The sequence below is a fragment of the Stenella coeruleoalba genome (genome assembly GCF_951394435.1).
Source record: "Stenella coeruleoalba genome assembly, chromosome: 10".
NCBI lineage: Eukaryota > Metazoa > Chordata > Mammalia > Artiodactyla > Delphinidae > Stenella > Stenella coeruleoalba.
The window spans coordinates 82,157,580-82,181,795 of NC_137156.1; the positions used below are offsets into that span (position 1 = coordinate 82,157,580).

General features: G+C 37.9%; 1 protein-coding gene across 6 annotated transcripts in view; it reads right to left on the minus strand.

Annotated features, from left to right (window-relative positions):
* Positions 1-910: 910 nt before the first annotated feature.
* SUCLG2 (succinate-CoA ligase GDP-forming subunit beta) overlaps positions 911-24,216 on the minus strand; it is a 434,144-nt gene continuing 410,838 nt past the window's right edge. For 3 of the 6 annotated variants that reach the window (XR_013830274.1, XR_013830275.1, XR_013830276.1), the window contains 4 exons: positions 23,713-23,766; positions 20,803-20,862; positions 17,263-17,345; positions 15,937-17,023 (listed from right to left, as the gene is read on the minus strand). The gene's annotated coding sequence lies outside the window, so the exon portion shown is untranslated. Of the gene's footprint in view, positions 1,804-15,936; positions 17,138-17,262; positions 17,346-20,802; positions 20,863-23,712; positions 23,767-24,216 lie in introns of those variants that run through there. The other 3 variants (XR_013830273.1, XR_013830277.1, XR_013830278.1) reach the window with 3 other exon arrangements.

The window sequence follows — 24,216 nt, forward strand, 5'->3', positions numbered from 1 at the left end:
ATACTCTTTTCCTAAGAGACGAACCAAGCTTTGCAGATGAAGCAGTTATTTCCACGCCCCCAGTTCCACATGAGCTTGTTTATAACATACTACCAAAATGTGTTTCACATGGAATCCTGAGCTTTGTGGAGCTTACATGGTGATGGATGTATTCCTCTTGTCTGGAGTTCTGAGCCACTCTGTGATTTGAGTGAATCTGCTTTGCTCTCAGATAATAAAATCAACTCTACAATTGGTCAGATTTTCTTTTCTTACAGGAGTAACTTGGCTTATATTCATTCTTTTGTGCCTGATACCAGGCAATGAGTAGACCGGCTATAGCGGGCTGGCAGTAAAACAGACAGTGAAGTGTAAAGGACACTGAATTAAAAGCAAGGATGCCTCTGTTCTGGGGCTTCCTCCACCATCACCCAGGTTTCTGATGCTGAGAGAATGCTCGAGCAACTCTCCTTTGGGGAAACTTCCCCTGACCTCACCACTTCCTTCCCTACCCCCAGTCTGGGTTTCATACTTCTCCTCTCTGCTTCTGTATTATCCTGAGCTTTACTTGATGAAGATTTGCTTCAGATAAGATAGCAAACAGAGTAACAAACTTTTGACCTTGGAACAACTTTAAAGCGCATACATACTGGAAGGTAGAATGAGGAGGTGATGAGAAATACTCCCTTTTGGGGATGTTTTATATCCTCATTCTTTGAATTTGCTCATCAACAAGTATGTTTTGTTCATTCAAAATTTGATCCTTTAGATCCGTTTAGCATATATTTGAAAGGAACAAGATTGGTAACTGTATTTTAATAAAGTGTTTAAATACTTAAACATGTTAACATTTTATTAATAAACATTAGAGTGTATTCTACTCTAGGTCCAGGTTATTATAACTATTTTTGTTGCTTTAAAATAGACTAGGACTTCAAAAGAAAACCTTGAGGAACTTTAAGTCCTGTTTTTCAACTTGTTTTACAAAGAAAAATAGATTTCATTTGCATAATCCACTAGTCATATTTAATTATACATACATACGTTCTGAAGAACATATTTGCCTTGAGCCAGGGAAAACAAAATCCTAACACAGTTCATATTGAATGCGTGCATCCTAGAACACTGCACAGAGTTTGACATATGCATTGGAATTATTCATACTGCTTCTATGCTTTGGAGGACAAACATCTTGAAGATAAACTCAGAATTTTAGCAAGTCAAATCTAGATTTTTTTTTTGTTCAATAACTGAAAGCAGAGGGGTAAATAATCCAAAACAGCAGATAATCTAGAAGAACTTAAATTTAACTGTAAAATATGTTAAATATCTAACCCATTCCAGAGGCAGCTAATGATGGTTCACCTAAATTTATAGTGAAATTAAATACTTTTAAGTGAGGGGCAAGCTATGGTATCAGGTAAGAATGAGTTTGCAGTAAGATACACAGGCAAATTAGATTCAAAATTCAGATATAATTCTGTTGCTTTTTAACTTCCTGGCAAGCCTATTGTTTTAAAGAACCACACTTTTCACACTATTCTCAGAGGACAGGTCTGTTTTGTTTGTTTCAGATGTAAGTGACTCAAATGTTAAACAGTCACAAAATACAGTCAAATGCTAGCTTTTATTTTATCAGTTCACATCTACAATTTGCCCACCAATATATTTCAACCAAATTTGACAATATGAACTTGTCCTAAATGACCTAAAGTTTCCCAACTTTGTGTTAAACAATTTTCTTTGCTAGACACACTTTCTCTGCTCTTGTCACAGGATTCAACTCAGGAGGGTGTCGTAGAAATGGCTTCTGAGGTTTGGAGTCTGATAGAAATTAAAAAAAAAAAAACAGTGATAATAGTCAATAATAATTGAGCCCTTCCTCTATGACAGTCATCGTGGTAAGTGCCCAACATATGTCCTCCCATGACACTTTGCACTGTGTTAAGGTTTGGAAACTGTCAGAAATATTTAAGGCCCTACGGAGCAAAGGCAAACTGAGCTTGTGTCTTGAAACACCAGAAAGTACACTACACTTTTATATTCTGGGAAATCAAAGCCTCAGAGCAAGGCAGAGAGAAAGAGAAATAATAATGTTAAGAAAAAGAGTTAGGCACATCATTTACTTTAAGTAAATAAATAAGGTGCAATTTATGAGCTATCCCTATCTTCCACATTCGCCTTGCTTTGTGACTTCATGCCAGTACTAAAAGCTTGTTTTACAAAACTTGGAGTCAACACAAGCCTTGAAATTAAGGGAAACACATTTCAGAAGCATTAAGCCTAGCTCTGAGGTGCAACAACTGACAATAAAGTCTTTGTTTCTTTATACTGGACACTGGAAAACACAACAAATAAGATCTGTAACTGATAAGCAAAGACAGAACATAGTCACTAAATTTTACTAGAGACCATTGCAACTTGTTCTACCTTTATTGTCACAGTGTTTTGCTTATTCTTTCACCATGAATGCCTTTCTGCGTTGTAGGTATACTTGCATGCTTGTCTTAATCTCCCTACTAAACTCTAAGCAATTGAAAATAAGGGATGGATTTATTTCTCCCTAAGAAAAACAATGCCACAGCAGTTAGCCCAGTGCCCCACACATGACTGAATCTCAATAACTACTTATTGAATTGAATTTCGCCTGCAGATCATGAAGACACAAACACACTTAACAGTCATTTAAGAAATGGTGTAGCCCAATGGTCTACAGCAAACTGCCTGGGTTCAAATCCTGGCTGTGACACTTACAAGCCATTTAATCTTGGACAAGTCTCTCTTTGCCTCATTTTCCTCAAAAGTAAAATTGTACTAACGACAGTGAGTCTTTAAAATGTCAGTATATAGGCCACAACAGTGAGAGGCCCGCGTACCCCCCCCCCAAAAAAAAGTCAGTATATAAATAATACCTCAAACAGTGCCTGGCATGCATATAGTTATTATTATTACTATTACATTATTTCTAATTTAATCGTTCATGAAAACTACATTGGGTTGAGGTTCCAAAGGAAGAGGAAATAATAAAAATGTTTCATGCTTCACGAAGGATATTGTTTGCAAGGGATCACAAACTTTTAAATCTTCCTCTTCCTTTTGCTCATGGTAAAATATGGGGAACCCCCTATGGAAATGCCATCTCCTATTCTCTACAAAGAGAGCTCCATCCCCCGCAAATACTCATTACCCATGCATATTAAACAGACAGAACTTATGCAAAAAGGGACAAAGTATGTTTTACTTCTCAAGATGACTGTCTGAATTTTTGTTGGGCTTTATTTCTGATTTCACTTTAGTTTGGCTTCCAAGATCCAGGAATGTTTTGTGGTTGGTGCCTGATAAAGGATAGAAAACAAATCCAGTGGGTAACCTATCTCATCAGAGAGCAGAAAATTATGACAATTTAAGAAGGCATCAGCCTAGCTGATTAACAGTCTACAAATTACTATTTATCTTTCTAGTGCTGATTAGTAATAAGATGCTAGCCTCACTTTCAAAAGCCCAAGGTGTTCCACAAACAGGTCAATATTGACTTTCTTATCAAGAAAGTTTTTCTTATCTTCCCTCTTCCACCCTTCTCTCTCCTCATCTCACATCTTACTACACTTCTTAACATCTGTGAGGATGCCCAAAGGGGCCAAGTTCACCCTTTTTCTCTAACTCCTCCTTGAATAAAGCCCTTGTCTAGCTTAAACACTTCATTTACCATAAATATTCCTCAGTGGAGCTTTTAACACACTGTGTTCAATCTTTAGCAGATCAAGCAGACCAAAAAATAAGGATACAGAAGAAAGGAGAAATAATAGATAATTCTGGTTTTATAGCTATGCATTAACATTTATTCCCTAGAGAGACTACACATTTTTCACTAGGCCACAAAGAACAGCTCAACAAAACCTTCCAATGACTGTCAGATTAGCAGAGAGGAAAGTAGGTGACAAGCTCCAGGCTGAGTAAATTCTGAGAGGGCCCACCCATGTCAGGGTAGAGGAAAGTTCCTCACAACAGGGCCAGGGCGAGTGAGAGTGAGCATGGGGCACAGCTAATACATTTTGCGGAGGATGGACACCTACAAAATGGCACCATCATTTGCTTACCTTCCCTATGGGTCTGAGGACAAAGACTCATGTTTCAGTTGCAAAGTTCCTGTTTTCTCTACCATCTTTTCATCTTAGTCTTAATAAATATTGTATCAATATATTACTTTAAAAATTGTTAAGGGGCGTCCCTGGTGACGCAGTGGTTGAGAGTCCGCCTGCCGATGCAGGGGACGCGGGTTCGTGCCCCGGTCCGGGAAGATCCCACGTGCCGCGGAGCAGCTGGGCCCGTGAGCCATGGCCGCTGAGCCTGCGCGTCCGGAGACTGAGCTCCGCAACGGGAGAGGCCAACAGTGGGAGGCCCGCGTACCACAAAAAAAAAAAAAAAAAAAAAAATTGTTAAGAGGTGACAGTTTGGACAAATTTGCTCTAGTGGAGCTCCTGGTCCACCACCCCTTCCACTTCCAGCCATGCATCTGGGTCACTTCTAAGAGCTTTGAAAGGAGAGGAAGAGGGTAAAACATAGCTAAGAACTGAGCTGGCCGACCAATGGAAATGAAATTTTGCTGAATAAAGATATTTGGTTATTATAGGCCATTCAAATACTTCCTCTCAACACTGGAAACATGATGATGATTTAAATCTGATTTTGCCCTCAGTGTGGTATAGAAGAAAAGAGAGAAAGTGAGAAAAACAAATAAATAGAGTCCAATCCAGAAGTGGTTACAGAAATAGTACAGGACCAGGAAGGGAATGTCAATTAGTGGGGAAGTAAGAGGTGGGGAAAGGGGTTATGTGGGATACAGAAAAGAGGCAACTTCTTGGTTGGTCCAGGAAGAGAAGGGTGAACAAGAAGGCAGTCCTGACTGAGGGCATAGCCTTGGCTAAGTTTTGCTAACAAGAAACAACACAGTCTGTGGACAGCTTGGGGAGCTCTAAGGACCTCCAAAGTGAGTAATCCAGTGACTAGTAATATTTTTATTAAAATAGTAATACATTTAAAATATATTTAATATATTTTTATAAAAATAGTAATATTTTATATTATAATATATTAATATTCAAAAGTGATGTTTATCCTAATGCTTCCTTGACACTCCAGAGGAAACAACCTAAACCTTTTCTCTTAACACATCTCAGTAAAAGCATCTAAGATTTTTTTCCAAACTCAATGGTAGAAACACCACATATTTACCAAAACTCTTCAAGCTTACTTAAGAGAGGAAGCATTTGTTTTCCTCTGTTTAGCATAACATTCCTAGTTGTGTTCATTTTAGCTCATGAAAAGAAACATCTTATGATTATAAAAGTAATACTTACTGGGAAAACACAGCAAAGCATTTAGAAAAAAAACCCAATACAGTCAGTCACAACTTCATCACCCAAAGATAGCCACTCTTAATATCATGGTATATATCTTCCAACGCTTTTTCTGTATATATATAATGTATATTTTAAAAAGAACTTTAAATCATAAACAAAATTAAACATATACATTTAAGAACCTGCTATGTCTCATTGTCGTCGAATTTTCTTCTACAATATTATTAATTTTGCACGCTGTTCCACAGTATAGATATTCTACTTTTAACCTGTTCACTATCTTTGACCATTTTTTGCCTAATTAGAACTTCTCTGGCCTTCCTCTTCTTGTATGCAAAGCCCCTCAGGGTCTACTCATGTAGGGTTGTCTGGGCCCCCTCCGTCTGAAACCTAATAAATTAGTCCGCCTAACTGAGCTTGCTGAAGGTAAATCTGGAGCTGGGCAGCTTTCACTGTATAACAAGCAGTGTCTGTGAGAAAAGAGGATCTATTTGGCATTATATGATTTATTGACTAGTATGTCTTATGGTGGGAAAACCCCTCCCTATCCCCCTATTCTCCCTTTTCTCTAAATGCTCTCTGACTGGGCATGGAGCTCCTTCGATCTGAGTTTTATTATGTGATAGCTGCTGGCTTTTCTAAACTAGAAATGCCTGTGACCCAGCAGTCAGATAACCATTGTCCTGTGGAAACTTTAAGGAAAAAAACTCAGGTTATATGAAGAGCAGTGTGAAGCAATACTTGGCTATAAGAATCCTCTTACAAGCTGAGGTCCAAAATGCTATACTGAGTTAAATAACCTGATCAGAGTTAAGTGCCTGGCCCAAGATCTACACTCAAATGTTAACCCCTCGCCCTGCCCGCCTCCCAACCTTCTTCAAGTCAGGGGTCATTATCCACAAAGGAGAATTGCCTCAGATAATCACGCATACAAATTAAAGAGAGAAAAGCAGGTAGAAAAGAACGAGATGATTTTGGTTGTGGTTATTGATTTTGGTTGTGGTTCTTCTATACACACAGCTTGGGACAAATCATTGAAAAGCACTGTCTTGCAAACAGAAAAAACAGAGCAAAGTACAACAGCAAAACCAAATTGAATCCCGCTGATATAATGTAATTTCCATGACAATAAGCTCATTTTCCTCCTTGTCTTTTTTGAGGTTTTCAACCTTTTAAAAATACTTTTAAGAAATGAAAATCAAATTAAAAAGTAGAAGCAGAAACTTATTGGTACAGATGAGTTGTACTTCACTAAAAGTGTAAAACAGTTTATTTAAGATTATTAATTTCAGTCAGGATGACATCTTAAGTTTGACTGGAAGTGGAGTCACGGTGGTTTAACTTCAGAAGTTCTCAGCTGACTCTCTACAAAGCACTACTACAGATTTTCTGAAGCATTTCTAAATGAGATAATTTTACTTTACACGGGGTTTCTTCTAAAAATTATTGTCTTTCTGTACATCTAATTAAAGTAAAGACATAATAAAGAATTTACCATTTTAATTAGGGCATAGATCTTAAAGCAATTATGGCATCATTAATAATTCTTTAACAGACTTTCTTGCACTACATGAATGAAAACATTTTTACACCATGAAGAATCAATACACATTACTCATTTACATTAACAAAGCTACACACACAATCTCAGTCTTCATTAAATTATTTCTCCTGTAAACTAGAGGAGTTTTGGAGAGTCCTGAGCTATTAATAACCTAGTGGAACTTCACTTAAAAGGGAGAAATCTTATCCATGACTAGGTACTGGTATCAGCGTCATTTAAATGCAGAACTAAATAATAGCAACATGTTAGTGAGTGGAAACAGACTGATAAATTCTGTAAGGAGAACTAAATGAGGAAAGATAGCTACCATCAACGTATTATAATATAAAAGATTCAATACTCTATTTGAAAAGTCAACATCTTAAATTTCTTTCATAATGTTGTGATTAAGGTTCTCCCACCACCACTCTGTCCCTCCCGCCACTCCCTCACCCAACACACACATTTGGGCTCCCTTTCAGACAAATGGGCATCTAGAGGACATGAAGACCAGTGACCTTACAATACAATCATGAGGGCATCTCAGGTAGTATTTTCAGAATTTATTATTTTCTATAATTTCATCTAATACTATAGGAAAATCTGGAAAGGACAAAAAACAAAACCAAAAATACTCCAGATAATTTTTCGTTTTTTTCTTTATTTTGTAAAAAGAAGGCTATGTTGTTATAAAAAGTCATTAAGAGGGAAAAAAATATATGGCAATTTTAATTTTAGCCACATTATCCCCAATTGATAATGTGGAGGCCGATGTGGACTCCTCTACATAAAGTCGGAAGGCCCAAGGTCACACAGTGTCCAATTCCCCTGGGGAAGAACTGTGTAAGGGATTGAATGAGCAAATGCATAACTGCACCAGTGACTTTGGGTCTTTGTTCTGTCTGACTTGTTTCTTGAGCCCATCAAAGTGACAGACGATGGAAAGGATGTTAACACAAGCTCTTGTTGGGTCATTTAGTAAAGCTCTCAGTTAGCATGGCCGGTTGTGATGAATGGTAAGTAATGATAACGAAATTAAGACCATTAGTAAAACCAACAAACCATCAAACCAGACTGTGAACTTATGGATAAATGAGCTGTTCCTGGGGCCTTGTGATAAACTTGCTCCCTGAGCCTTACAAGAATTTAGAGAGAATTTGTGAATTGTTTACCAGATTTTCAAGATTTTGTAGTTACTTATCTTAATTCTCACAACTAGGCCAGGAAGAACCCTACTGGGGTGGAGGTGAGTGGATGGGTCTACAGCCACCTGGAAAGCTCTGCCTGTGGTTATCCTCCCAATATCTATTCTCCAGTTCTTTCCAAGTGAGAGGACCCATGAATTCTAGATGAGCTCATAGCTGAGTACAGCCTGGTGTGTAACTTCTGTCCGATAATATGTATGGAGAAATCTCAGGAGGTATCTTCCTTAAAAGCAACCAGAGCATACCCTTTATTCTCTTCTTGTTTGTCCCACCTTCCTTCCTGCTTCTAGAGTGTGGATGCGATGGCTGTGGCTGAAGCAGCCATCTGGAAACCTATACTGACTGTGGAAATGGAGGCAATACACACAGTGAATCAAGATAAAAGAAACTGGTCCGTGAGAAATACAGCAGGAGGAGAGGTTTTGCAGAGCCCTTACTGCTATTGTAGCCTGGCTGCTAAGTGAACGAGTTCATGGGTCTGCTGCAGCAAGAGAGGGTTTGCATTTGGATTCTGCAAAAATCCTCACAATAACCACGGTCTGCAGCATCAGCGATGTATTTTCACTTATGATGGACTTTTGAATCTATTGTCAAATTTTCCCATTCTTTCCCTTATAGGTTCTGAGGTTTTTTTGCTAAGGCCTTTTCAATATTTACTGAAAATAAAATTATCCATAATTTTTCTCAGAACTGTTTGGTTTTCTTTTTTAATATTTAAAATTTTTATCCCCCTGAAATGAATAGTATTGGAGTTGTCTATACAGCAGAGTACATGTGTAATTTATGTACAATGATCCTCAAGTAAACATTTTTCAGTACCCCTCCCCACCCTGGCTACTATAGTCAATTTTTTTATTCTCCGAAGGACATGAATTTACACTTCACAGAAGAAACAAAAATAATCGATAAACCTATGGAAATGTTTATATATTTATTAGCAGTGCTAATAAAAATGTTTTACTTATTAAATTAGGCAAAATTTAAAAAAACAACCGTGCTGACTTGGGTACGCTGAGACAGGTATTCTCTTATCCTGATGGTGGGAGTGTGAATTACTTTCTGAAAAGCAATTTGGCAATATATTGCCAAACCTTAAAAAAGTTAATAGTCTCTAATCTAGTAATTTCACTTTAGGAAATCTACCCTATGGAATTAGTAGTTTGGTATTTTGACAAAGAAGTTCAAGGATATTCATCTCAAAATTATTCTTGGTGTGAAATATTACTAAAAAAAATAAATGTCTCACAACAGAAAATTGATTAAATTATGCCATACTTATCCCTGGGATGTTATACAGCTATTATGGTGGTGTTTTTGAAGAATTTTTGATAAAATGGGGCAGTGATTACAATATAATGATGAGTTAAAAAATAGCATATATACTTTCATCGTCAGTAGGCAGAGAAAAATGACTCAAAGGAAATACACTACATTATCAGTTACTTCTTGGGAGGTGAAATTATGGTTAATATTTATTTTCTGCTTTGTATTTTCCTGCATTTTCAATTTTTCCACAATGACAATGGATTTTTATTTTAATTATAAAGAAAGATTAAAATATAAGTATGATTCTGGGTCTCAAAGCGAACAAAACAGGAAGCAGCATTACTTACAAAAAATCGACTTAACCAAGATATTTCCTCTCTGTGTCTGCTACATGTAACATTAGTACTGTTTGGCTGCCAAATCCAGCATTATTTCTCTCATTAATAACTTGATGAATATGAAACAAGTTATAAACTAATTATATAAAACTCAATACTGCCTAATAGACATAAAAATAACATCAACACAGAAATGCATCTATTTGTGCGCTGGCAACCTTGATGATCAAACTGCCTGGAAAAATGAAGCTCCTGTCATTTAAATATACCAAATCTCACCAGAAACTTAGTCACTTCATCATCGGGCAATACGGTCTCTTGGTTGGTTAAGTACTAAACGATCATTAAACTTACTGAGCACAGACTGGTTTTACCTAAAGGGGTCTGAAAGTTCAGTAACTCAAGAACACAACAACAATATTGACATTCTGGTCATCTAGAATTGGATTGATGGCCTCAGTAAAGAGTGACACAACCTTGGAAAGCATAACAGTCTATTGATATGGTTGAGTACAGAATAAAATAATAGTTTATTCTGATTAATTATAGATTTCAAATCGCTATGAAATCCCAGCAAATTAATTTAAAGTGACCTTAAAGCATGCCTAAAGATTTATTTACAAAAGTATTCCATCTAGCAATATTTATACTGATGAAAATAGGAGAAAATTGATCTAACAATTGACCTTTTTAAATATAAATTATGTTTTTATATAATGAAATCTTATGCCATCATTAAAAAAGATGTTGTCAAGCAATACTGAGTGAAATGAAAAAATGGAAACATATATTAAGTAAAGATTGAAATCTTTATACATATAATATACATATATAAATATATGTATATGTAATTTTCCCATTCCTTTCTCTTTATATATAAATCCATGTATTTGTACACACATACATAAAACAAAATTTTGCTCCCAAACATCATCTCTAGGTAATAGTATCATAATTTTACTTTCTTCCTTTTTATTTTCTCCTGTTTCCAATTTACTTGCAACAAAAAAGATGACCCTAAAGTCTTCTTAGTCTTCTCAGCCATGAACCCATTAAATAAATTATGTTAATAATAAAAACACACTTTAGTATGAATTAAACCATTGTAACTGAGGCTAAATCTCAGTAATTCTGAAATAGTTATTTATACAAGTGGGGACAAAAAGCAATTTTGAAACTCCTAGCAGTTTTTCTGTTAGTGATAGTGTACTGTTCTTCCATAGAGAGAAAGGGGAATATCAGCCCTTCAAAGAGACTTTTGATTATGCAAAAGCAAAACCTTACCAGAGCGGCCAGGACTTGAAGTGAGATTAGGAGGAATTAAACTCTTCTGCATGACACTGCAAAGGTTTGTTTTTACTCCGTGTCTACTTGTCCCTCTGAGGTTCTGTTTCACTGAGAGGTAAGCACAGAACGTGGAGGAGGGGATGGTGAGGGAGAAAAGTTCCTCTTTCCTAGTTGGATGGAACGGGGCGATGGGTGGAGGACACTTAGATTCCAAGTATGCAGAACACAATCAAAGGCATTATTATCAGTGGGAGAGATGATCAGAAAATTCCTGGTAAAGCCTTGGCTTTCCACCTTCCAGAGCTTCCAGCCTATTTTGAAATGTAAGACGCGTAATAACTCCTTGTCAAGGAATATTAATGAGCTAAGGTTGCAGAGGCCTGATGTTACAGAAATAACCTGGGGGATTAAAAGTCACTTAGAGTTAGAGGGCAAGGCAGAAAAATGTTTGTCTGTTTCTTCCTCATCATCTAACATTATCTCCTAAATGAGGTAGGAAAGTGTTTAGCTGCAAGTAATAGAAAACCCAATTAAGAGTGGCTTAGGCAGGACAGACATATAGTATTCCATGGAACAACAGGGAACTGCTGACACTGGTCTAGCTATTCAATGATGTGACCAGAAACTCAGTCTCTTCCTCTCTTTCCATTCTGTCATCCACAGCATGCTGGAGTTTTGGCCTTGAATTTGCTGCCTCAGAATTAAATTACAAGGTGGCTGCCAGACCCTGACATTATACTTGCTTCCAAAGACAGAATAAAAGGAAAAGAGCCAACTGCATTTGTATCTTTTAGTAAGAGCAAAAACTTTCCCAGGAAGTCCATCCTTACCAACAGCAATTTTCTATTAGATCTGTCACGCAGACGCCCCTGGCTGAAAGAATGGCTGAGAAAGTATTTCAATTTCTCTAACCCTTTAGGGAGGTGGGCCAGGGATAGTGGCCTTCAAAGTGATTCTTTATAGCTAAACAAGGTCTCTCCCACTTCTCCTTGTGGCTTTCGCATTTACATGACAATTTTTCTATCATTTCTGGTTGTTCCTTTGGTTGCTCCGCACAATTGTTATAGAATGTCTCTATTTTTCCATTTTGTCTGATAGGTCCAGGCATATAAACACATAAACTGTGCTAACTTGGAATCTTTAAACACAATGAAAAATTTACTGATGATTTTGTAAGTCAGAAAGTGCAAAAGGGCAGACAAAGCCCCTGGACAAGATAACATCAAAAACATTTCTTTCTGTCTTGGTGATGGGAGGATCAGAGGATGGAGCACTCCCCAATTACAACATCTGGCCAATATTATCTTTTATCTGCATCTCTTGTTTTATTTACCTTAGGACACTAAGAGGATACACCTGCTAGAGAGATGATTCCTGGTGCTGGAAACAGTGAATACTCAAGGATTAGTCTATAACCAGTGTTTCTCAAAGTTTTTCCTTATTGTCCCCCTGAGAACCTTTTTAGATATTTTTTTCCGAATTGTCTCCTCCATAAAATTTTAATAGAAAAATATACTGATTATCTGTTTATGTTCTGTATGTGTACCTGTACGTTATACACAAAGAGGGCAAGATTTTTTACCCGCCCCCCTGAACTGTGAATCAACTTTTGCTCCCTTGAGGATAATATTGTTCCCACCAAGAATGCATGTTTATGTCAAAAAGAATTCTTTTTAGGAGAGGTGAATAGAGGGAATTAAGGGAATTATCTGAACTGACTCTTGGAGGATGGAAAGAACTTCACAAACAGAGACAGAAGGGAAAGAATTAGATGCATGGGAATGCAGGAATAAAGCTGAGGAGGTAGGAGTTGTTAGAAGTGGGTAGCTCAGCTGGTGTCACAGGTTTGGATGGGCAATAAAGAGAAACCATCCTCAAAGCTGTGGAAACTCTCAGGTTGTATACTCGGGAATCTTAATGCCAGGCTTCAGAGTATAAACTGTGACAAGTGGTGAATTCACTAATGGGAAGGGAAATCATCAAGCAGTCATGGTTTGGCTGACGATTTCCAACTTGACTGGTCTCCACACCTTTGTTTTTTTACTTCTCAAAATAACTGCTTCCAAGTTAGAACAAGAGAGTCTACCTTAATAATCCTTACTAGTGCAGACCAGTATCATTCTTAGTCCCTACTGGGCAAAAAGAATTTAACTTGTACGGATAAACAATGACTGGATATCTACTGAAGCGGTACTTGAAGACATAAGAGTGTTGCAAAAAATGACTGAGTCAGGAAAAGTCTGTATAAATTATCAAATGGTAACCCCTCCCCTAAGCTTCTTACCACAAGGCAAACACCTAGAAGCTTAGGCGTGAACAAAGTTGCTTTGTGTTGTACATTTCTTCTCTAATGGTCATAACTAATTTTGACACAAATACACAAGAGGTTAAAGAGGAATGGCACCATGCTGGTGAGAAGACCAACCCATTTTTGGCTAATACACTGGAGAAATACACCTAAGCCATCCACCCATGTGAAAGCAATCTTTCTAATACCTCCAAGGTCAGGAAGACCTCTGCCAAAAACAAACTAAAAAGCTGTTGAATGAATGCAAATACACCAGGTTCACATTATACATTTAAGTTAACCAACATTTCAGACAAAATTATGTAATAAAAATGAATGTGAAACTCAAAGACCTCTTTCATTTGCTTTCTCTAATATCATTTCATCCCCCTTAGATTAACCCCCACTTTGAGAAACACACACACACACTCACAGAAGAGGATAATTTCAAGAGGTGTGCATTAAAAAGAAAAGTGAAATCTATCTTGGGAGGGGTCAATTAACACATTACAGATAGATAAATTCATTTTGTCTTTGGGGTATTAGATCAATAAATCAAAAAAGAGGAAATCTAAGCAGTTATTTTCCCAACAAATTTATGGCTCTGGATATTACAAAGAAATTTAGAGTTTATCCTATTGTATTGATTGATCCTTTTTTCTTTAGTGAGGGAAACAAATCTGCATAAGGACTGTGCCATTCAAAGTTCAGAGGCACCCAACTCCTCCTTTCTGAACAAATAGAGGACACCATTAAATGAGTTGCAGTATCCTTTTACTCCCTGACCAGAATCCAAGACTTGTAAATAGGGGTACAAGTTAAAATTTCTTAAGTTTAAAAAGGGATTTCCCTAAATTCAATTTGGTATCTTGGAGTGGATCCCAGATAAAAGATACTAGCAGAAAAAGTGGTGAAATCCTTATCAAGTCTGTAGTTTAGTTAATATTAATGTAGCGAAGTTAATGTCTTATTTTGATAAATGTACTTTATACAGGTAAGATGTTACCATTTTAGGAGAAACTGAATTAAAGCTATGTAGGAACCTATGTATTATTCTCACAACTTTTTCTGTAAATCTAAAATTACGCCCAAATAAAAAGTTTATCTAAAAAAAAAAGGAAAGACTTCTCTCCAGTTTCCCAGTCCTAGAAGTTCTCCTTAGTATTCCCCAGAGAGAACCATCTCTTCTGGTGACCCTAACACATCAGGAATTATTTTGCTCTTCTTGTATACAGAATCATTTAATAAATGTTTACTGCATTTAGTTCTACAAATGGCAGAGCAAAGTTGCTCTGGACTTAGAATTGGAAGTCCTGGATTTGGATTGTCATGAGCTGCGAGATCCTGTGCACATCATTTAACCCCTTAGTGGCTCTCCCTCTCCACTTTAAATCCTCTGAGGGCAGGAACTCTCCTGTGCCTATCTCTGTAGCTTCAGTAAGCCCACCCGGAGGAAAGGGTGTCAAGAAGGGGTTCCAGAGTCAAACTCAGTTTACATTTCCAGCTCCCCCACTAACCAGGCATGTTACTTTGGGGCAAAGCATTTAACATTTCTGAGTCTCTGTTTCCTCATATGTAACATGAGCTTTTGGGATCATTAAATGAGGGGACAAACATAGTGAAGGGTAGCCTGTTTCTTCTATAGAACAGAACCATTCATGTGGAATATTTTTTTATTTTTAACTTTGCAACACTCTTCTAGTACCTATCATGTGCGGGACCCCCTTCTAGGTGGTTTTCAAATAGTTACTCCTTTTATCATCCTGACAACCTTACGAGGTAAGTATTATTATTATTTTCCTATTTTACAGATGACGAGATGGAGGTGCTGGGAAGTTAACATACTTGCCAGCCCGTAAAGCTACTAAGTGGGGATCTGCACCCACACAGCCGGCTCCAGGATGTGCAGTCCTCAGACACGAGCTGTCATAGAACATGCTCTATATGGAGATGCGGAGGATCAGACACTGTCTTGCCTTCTTCACTGGCAAGCTCCTGAGCGTGCCCAGCAGGCTCTCGAACGCATACGGACAGACTGAATGAAAGCACAGCAGCCCCCCCAAGGACAGGAGCTGAGTTGAGTATCTGCCAGTCTCTCTCTCAGCATCCCCAGCACTGTAGGGGAAGGGAATCGACATTCATCAAGGCTCTCCTACGTTCTAATCCACTGTGTTTCAAATATTAGGTTCCCATTCAAGTCTCAAAACCAACCTATAAGGTGAACCACCATATTTCCTTTTTCCACCTGGAGAAATCAGAATACACAGAGAGAGTACTTAACTTCTCAAAGCCATACAGCTAATCAGAAATGCAGCCAGGACCAGAATCCCAGGATTCCTGCTTTCAAAGATCAGGCTTTTTCCAATATACTTGCAGCCTCCCAAATGAGATCATTCCTGGGTCTCTGTTTTGTCATAGAGTAGTTCTTTCCCTCTGCTTAAATACCATCTCAGAGCGACTTTCTCTGACCTCCCCACGTAAACTGTACCCCATTCACTTGCCATCCTGTTTCTCTGCTTTATTCTTCGTTGTATTAATATTTGACATCATATTACATTGGTTTGTTTACCTTCTGTCCCCCAACTGAACTGATGAACTGGTAGGTTCTAAGAAGGCAGCGAATTGTCTGTCTTGGTCACATTGTATCCCAGAGCCTAGAATAGTACCTGATGCAGAGTACATACTCAAAAAAAAAAAAAACCAACTGCTGAATAAATGAGATAATAAATAGATATGTAGGAGATACCAGTAATAGTTTGTTATTATCCTTATTATGATTAGTAGTATCGCCTTTTATCAGTTAGGTAACTCAGTTAAGACAAAGGTTTATTTCACAAGAAAAAACTGATGGGAGACTGAGGGAACAATGTTGGTTTCAATCAGATCAAAGCACAAATTCCAAACAACACCATTAATAACTAGGAGACCGCACACTTGGGACAAGGATGTCCTCCGAGCACAGAACAGCTAGCACCACTGAGTCGCCAAACACAGCCCGTTTTCATTGTTCCTAAATCCTCCTTAGCTCACGAATACCCCTCTGTTGCTGATCATAAATGTTCTTAATTCATCTCTCATTTTTCCATCAGGAAACAATTGGCCTTGGTTTATTTTTATCACTTTATTTCCATGTTCTCGGCAAGACTGAAGCATTGATTTTCCTAAAAGATGGTGTCAATAGGCTCAATAAACCACAAGGAGCATGTATCTTAGTGCCACTTGTTCAGCCCTAGCCTGAGGCAGTTCGTGCTGCAGGTGGACAGCCTCTGCTGAAATCCACCCAGCTCCAGGGATTCTGAAGGTAGCAGGAAGGCACCTCTGCTTATAAATTTTGAGTGAGCTCAAGCACTTTGATGACCCAGATAACATGCCAAACACTGCACAACTGAGAACTATGTGGGGAATCTGGAAGCCTCAAATCATAAAGTCATATTTGAAAAGTATCTCGAAATAAAGCCCACGCTAGGCACAGAATATGTGGGAGAGGGAGCCAGGGGCGGGGGTCATGCAAAGGGTTAGCTCCTTTGTTGGAATCCTGTTCTGAGTGATGGGGTAAATTGGAACAAGCCATTTCCCTGGAGTTTCTTACCTTTCATCTGCTTTCAGAAGCTTCTAGTTCCATCGTGTCCAATGCAGGCAGCGAAAGGGGGCCAGAGTGCTCACTGCTTAATAGCAGAGCTCCTTGGGCCTTGCGGACAGGTTGTCTGAACAACGTGAACGTGGTCTCTCTTCCTGCTGTCTCCAGACTCCAGTGCCACCTAGGCAAGCAGGTTTGCCATCTTGAAAATACACAGGCCAGAGCAGCCCCTCTCACTTCAGTCACCTGCGGTGTGTGTCCTAGCTTACCACAACATGAACCGCTGAGCTCGACTCTGGCAAAATCGAGCAGAGTTGCTGCTAAAAGCACACACCTGGGAGCAATAGAGAGCCACACCCCCCGCCCTTCCCCCCGCCCCTCCCCCCCCACCTCCACGGAGCTCCTAATCACTCCACTCACCCTGGTTCCAGCTCTAGAAGTGCAGTAGACTCAGCTGGTGAGCTTTTGAAAACTGTAGATTCACCTGCTTCACTTCAGACCTACTGGTGAAGAGATGGGGCCAGGGAGAGCATTAATTAGGGTCGGAGAATCCATGTTTTTAAATGCTCCCAATGGATTTTAATAGGCCCCTCAGCGGACGTATGTCTGGGAACCATTTCTTCAAAATGCCAATGGTTCTCAAACGTGGCTGCACATTACCTGAATTATCTGAGAAGCTTTTAAACAATATTGATGCCTGTCTCTCGCTCTAGATTAGGGTTTCTGTATGGCGGGGGCTCAAATCGGGTCCCTACCCAGTGATGGCCAAGCATTCTCCCCTCCCAAGCAAAAATGTCTCCAGACGTTGCCAAACGTCCCGAGAGACAAAATCCCCTGCCGTTCCTCCCCTGGTGGTAATGACTTGTCATCTTATGTTTTCCAGCACGTTTTCATGTGCAGTCTTTTCTTACTTCATTTTCCTTACATCCATCCATGCCCTTATAATCCCTGGTCAGGTTGATATGTGTAGCTTCAGAATACATGGGCACATATGTTTTAGAAAAATACTGAGTCCATAGCGTGAGCTCTAGGCCAGCTGGCCTGTATATCTTATGTTACATGTTCACAGCCAATATTTGCGTTTGCATTGACTTAAACAATTCACAGAAGGGGATGGGCAACTGATAATATATTACTAATGAGGTTAGCAATTTAAAAAAAAACAAATTAATAGGACCCAGAACATTTTTTTTCTCTACCATTTTGGCAAAATGGACTCACTCATTAAGTATCTTATGAGTGTTTACAATGGGCCAGGGAGGGAGCAACACAAACAAGGTTGTTGCGACGATGCAGCTTATTCTCTAGAAGGGGAGAGAAAAACAGTGTGCAGGATTACACACCAGGCAAGATAATTTTACATAATCTTAAGTGCCATGAAAGAAACAAAAGAGTGTGACACGGGTGGAGAACCTGGGGCAGCAGTAGACTACTGTAGGGCATCAGAGAAGGCACAGTGGACGTGACTTTGAGCGTAAAACCGGTGCTGTCACCCTCTGCTGGTGACACGAAAATTGGTGTAGTCTTTTAGGAAGGTAATTTGTCAATATATATCAGGGGGTATAATAATGTTCATATTATCCAATCATTTAACAAATATGAGACATCTCTGAAAATATGCCCTATCGATATCACTGCTGGGACAGTAACCACTATGAAATAACCCAATACTACAAAAACTTCATAATATTTATAAAATTATCAGCTGCTGAACTGTCAACAAAAGGGGATGGTTGGATGAATTCTGACAGATATACTAAAATGCGGAGGATGCTTAGGATATAATGTAAAAATGTTATATAAGTTGTAGAATGCTGAAGATACAGTCAAAAAAATAAACAAAAGTTACAAATGTGTCTATACATATTGATTGTATGTAAGACTAGACAGGTAAGAAAGATGGAAAGGAAATTCAACAAAATAATAACAATCATTGTAAAGGAGGGGGCTTTTATTAGGGATTTTTTCCCCCTGCTTTTCCAAGTTTTCTGATTCACTGTTCAAACAAATTTCTAAAATAATGCTTCTGACTTTTGATCCTGACTCTTCCTCAATTTTTAACCTATGCAATCCAAATCTGATTCCTCTTTTGAGGGTTGCCTCAAATGCTACATCCAATCAGCCTCATCTGACTGCCTCGACCCCAGTAATAATTCATTGTTTTCTGTCCATTGCTCCAAAGAACATTTTTGCCTTTCTGTTATGGGCTAAGTTTTTTGTCCCCTCCAAATTCCTATGTTGAAGCCCCTAACCCCCTAGTGCCTCAGAATGTGACAGTATTTGGAGATAGGGCCTTTAAAGCAGTGATTGAGTTTAAAGGAAGCTGTGAGGGCAGGCCCTAATCCAATCAGACTCATGTCCTTATAAGAGGAGGAAATCTGGATGCACAAAGAGACACCAGGGATGTCAGCACAGAGGAAAGACCACGTGAGGACACAGTGAGAAGGTGGCCATCTGTAAGCCAAAGAGAGAGGCCTCAGAAAAAAACAACCCTGCCAACACCTTGATCTTGGACTTGTCTCCAGAGCTGTGAGGAAATAAATTTCTGTTGGTTAAGCACCCAGCCTGTGAAATTTTGTTATAGCAGCTCTAGCTGACTATTACCTTCTTACTGTAGTTCTAACAGAATTACCACTAGCAGTGTGCTTATCTTTCTCTTCCACTAGCTAATTTGCTGATCGAGCAATGGGCTCTGTCTTACTTGCCTTTAGGGTAACTTCAGTGTCTTTTACAGTTCCTTGCACGTGGTAGTCATTCAATAAATGTTGGCCAAAATGAATTATCTGAACTTTTTTCCCTTAACTAATCTCGGGACAAAGTGTCTACAGAATTTTAATAAGCAGTGTCAAAGAATATGAACTTTCAGTTATAAGGTGATTAAGTTCTGGGGATCTAATGTATAGCATGGTGATTATAGTTAATAATACTGTACTATAAACTTCAAAATTTCTAAGAGAGTAGATCTTAAATGTTCTCACCACAAAAAATGAAACAGTAATTGTGTGAGTTACATGATGGAGGTGTTGGCTAACATTACAGTGGTGATCATTTTGCACACCTTAAACTTACACAATGTTGTATGTCAATTGTATTTCAGTAAAGCTGGGGGAAAAACAAATTTAAACAAGCAAAAAACTAATTAAAAAAGAAAAAAGTCAGCTCAAAGGGGAAATTGATATGTTATAAAAAAAACAGCAACAACAACAAATAAGCAGTTGGTAGAGATTCTCTATGAAATATGGACTTATTTCTACTCCAAAATAAGCACCTGTTATGCTTCAAAAACTAGTCAGCTCACTACAAAAAACTCCAAATTTTTGTGGTGAGTTTCAGGAGCATCAAATTCTCTTTCCAATGTCTATATTAGCACCATAGATGCATTTTCAAAGGGATAATTTGGCAAATAATTTGCTCTTTCATACACTGAAATCTCACTTTTGAGTATGTTCTAAATTTTGACAAACTTTCAAATATTATGTGTATATGATACACATACAAAGGTGTGCCTTTATATTTTCCAAGTGTGTACTTCAATTCAAATAATGGTCTATGAGCTCAGTATTTTAAAATATTTTAGGTCCTTGCATTTCAAAGTTTGGTCTGTGAACCAAAAGCTTTATCATCACTGCATTTGTTAGAAATGCAGAATTTCAGATTCCACCCTGACCTACTGAATCACAGCTTGCTTTTTAAGGAGATCTCCAGATGATTAGTATGCTCATTAAAATTTGAGAAGCACTGCTCTAAAATATGGGCTCTCAAGATTAAATGACACGTTCAACTTCTCTATCTTTTCTATTTATCGGATAGATTAAAGGATTAGACTTTCCCATAGTTAGAACCAAAGCTATTGTAAAATTCTTCATGGTCTTTGTTTCCTATTTAGGCAAAGGTAAGGACAATCAGTCAGAGTCATTTTGAATTTAGGAAGTATATCTAGTTTAGTTTTTCTGTATTTACCTGTAACTTGGAGACAGTGTCCTAGGTAGGGGGATGGATGGCATAAAGAAATCCAGTGTCCTTTAAATAAATCACAAAGTCAATAAAGAAATAGGTAAAGGTTCAAAGGTTCTTCAGAATCTTCCTGAAAAGACTTAAAGCCAACCTGAACATGACAGTACAATTTTAAAATAATAGGCAAGTCCTGAGTTTCAAGGGTAACAGTGAAGGTGATTGCCAGAAGTCACTCTTCTTGAACCTGAGATTAGTCAAACGCATTTTAAAGAAGGTTTTGTGCTCTAATAGTAATTGTAAATAAATATTCACATGGATGTGAACAAACATCTCTGTGATACATAGACACAAAATATTGACTCCTTTTCCCCTACCTTCAGGCACTGATTTCACAGAAGAATTCAACTGTATTTATTATGGCTCATGTACAAACATAATGGTAAAAATGCTTTATGGGTATAAACACATTGCTTCCCAGGGGCTCAAACTGCTTTCTAGACATTATCTCATTAATTGCTCCCTTAAATCTTTCTCATTGATTTTTGTATTTTTTGAACCAACAAGTTCACTATTGTTTGCATATGAAAGGAAGAGTTCACTTCAGTTAGAAATTGAGATCTTAAGCATTTTTGTAACTGTGATGTTATGTCTTAACTGACAAGGAGTTACTGGGAACTTTTCAATGGGAACCACATTTTGAAACCAACCCCAGCACCGTGGCTAGACCGGAAGCCTTGAAAGGTACTGCCTCTGCTTCCTGGAGAGACTCCGACATGTGTGAGTCTCTCATGAAAGCAAACTTGGGCACCAAGAGGCCAGGCTGCAAATGTTTACTTTACTGAATTGTTGATTCTGGGAAAGGTCTCCCTTTTTGCATATTGCTGTATTTTAAAAATCAGTTAGAGACCAAATGGTAGAATTAGAAAAATACCGACTTTTGATCTACAAATGAAATAACTGATTTGGATAACAGACATCCTTGGACAAAACTACTAGATGAAAGGTACTAGATAAAACTACTAGATGACCAAGGGTCAGATCGCAGAAACTCTGTGAAGGGAAGGTGGTCTGAGGCCTGGAGAGAAACAGGAATACAGAGCAGCTTGAGGCAACTGTTCAGGTGCAGTGAGGCCCCAGGGGGTGGGGGCAGAATGGTCACCTGAGTCCTGTAGATCTTGAACATAAAAGACAAACATTTATGTTTAATGACATTAACAACAAACACTCCAACTCGGCAATGCCACCCCTTAGGAATTTCTTCTGGTTGAATAAAGGTAGAAACAGCCCAAATATCCAACCATAGGAGATTTGCTTTAAAACGGCATTAGATCCATACAATGGATCACACTCCAACTATTAAAAACATAGGACTATATTTACTGACTTTAAATGATGTCCATTAAATATTTAAGTGAAAAAACATGAAGTTAACTACCAAATGCATGCTAAATTCTATTTTTATATAAAATGGCTTATTTTCACAGAGAACATCCTGAAAGAATTTATACCGAAAGACAATAGCTGTTGCTAGGGGATACTGTTTCTTGTGTTCTATATTTTCCTTTGCTTATTCAATTTTCTACTTTTCTAAAATGTATTCCTTATATACTTTAGAAAAGGTACACAATTGTCTCTTGTGGCAAATCTACACATTTAAAGAAGAAATAGTGCATCCTAAGTGACAACAGGAGAGCTGGGCTTCAGGAAATAAAGGAGTGGGTTCTAATGTCAACTTTTCTTTCAGGTACCAAACTGTATAAAGCAAGGTTTCCCCAACTGCTTCCATGGGATGTGAAGAAATTTATTTTGAAGGTGAAGGAGGTATGTCTCTGTTCAAAAAATACTAGAAAAGAACTGAGGAAAATAAGTTTAAATTGGTTTCTTCACTGCAGAATTTCTCAGAACCTGAGAAATTAATATACTCTCTGAATATGTTAATATATTAGGATTTATAGTTGTAATAAATTTCAAGACAAAGAAATACTTTTTGATCATAGAAACGTTTTCTTTCTCACACACATTAATAACTCATTGGGACACAGTTTGGGAATCCCAAGAAAAGACTGAGGCAGGTGTTACGTGAAGCAGTGATTCATTTTAGATTCAGCTTCTTCATTTGTAAAATGAGAGCAGTATAATCTGACTTTATATTAAGAAAGCAGAAAACTTCCATTTCTGTAAGGCCTTCCAATTTCTGAAGCAACTTTTTTTTTTTTTTTTTTTTTTTTTGCATATGCTATCTTAGGTGATGTTTCAAAAGCAATCTTTCTAAAAGGGCTTTGGAAATCTGAAGGTAACATGAGGTAAAAATGTTTAATAATAGTGACAACACTAATGATATACTGTCATCTAATCCAGAGGTCAGTAAATCATTTCTGGGAAGAGCCAGATCATTGATATTTTAGGCTCTATGGGCACGCAGTCTCTGTCACAACTACTCAGCTCTTCTGCAGCAGCATGAAAGTACATAGTTGTATGCAATGTGTAAGGCAGTCAGCGTGGCCATGTTTTACAGAGACTGTGTTTTTATTAAAACTGTCAGTGGGCTAGACTTGGCCCATGGGCTGGAGTTTGCCAATCCCTCATAATACACTTTGGGGAGACACCGAGAACTTGTTTTTGTCATGGGACTCATGGGATCCGAGCATTGTTTATATTTCCAGAGAGAGATAAAGATTCCTTTATCAAGTCTACTTTGGAATAAATGTACATCTGTTCTGCCATCCCCTTTAAAAGAAGAAAATGGGGGGGGACCCCAAATGGTGATGAGGAACATGGGGACGTGTCCACTAATTTAGACCTAATGAAACCAAATTAAGGCTGTTTTTCTGTTTAAAATTAGGAATGTTCGATAATTCATGCTGGTAATTTGGAGAAGGACAACTCTCTATGTTTATTTCTAACGTCATTACTTACCATTTGTGAAGGGAAACATACATAAAAATTGTCATCTCAAGTAATTAAAAGCTCCTAGAGGGAAAAAAAAGATACAGAATTTTGGAGAAGTGCTTTAGTCTGTGTTGACATGTACTAATTTTAAGTGTTAGATTGAATTAATTAAATATGGGCTATTTAGCCAAATTAGTCAAAAATGTCGAAACCCTTTTTTAGTTTCAACACTTTTAAGTTTTAACTTTCTAAAACCTTAAGTGCAGACTCACAGCTTGTAAACACATATCTTCAGACTGAAATTCCCTCTGGCTCTAACCTGGCGTTGCTTAGATGATACTTGATTTATGTGTTTCTGTGATAAAGCCAGTTGATGTGCTCGGTGGAAATTCCAGGTTTTGGTTGAGACAAATAGAACAACCATTTCACATTCACCAATGTGTACAGTTTAAACATTCCTGACAGAAAAAGTTGAGCTGTAGTACCCATTCTGTTTCATTAACATGAATAAACTCACTCATATAAGTTAAT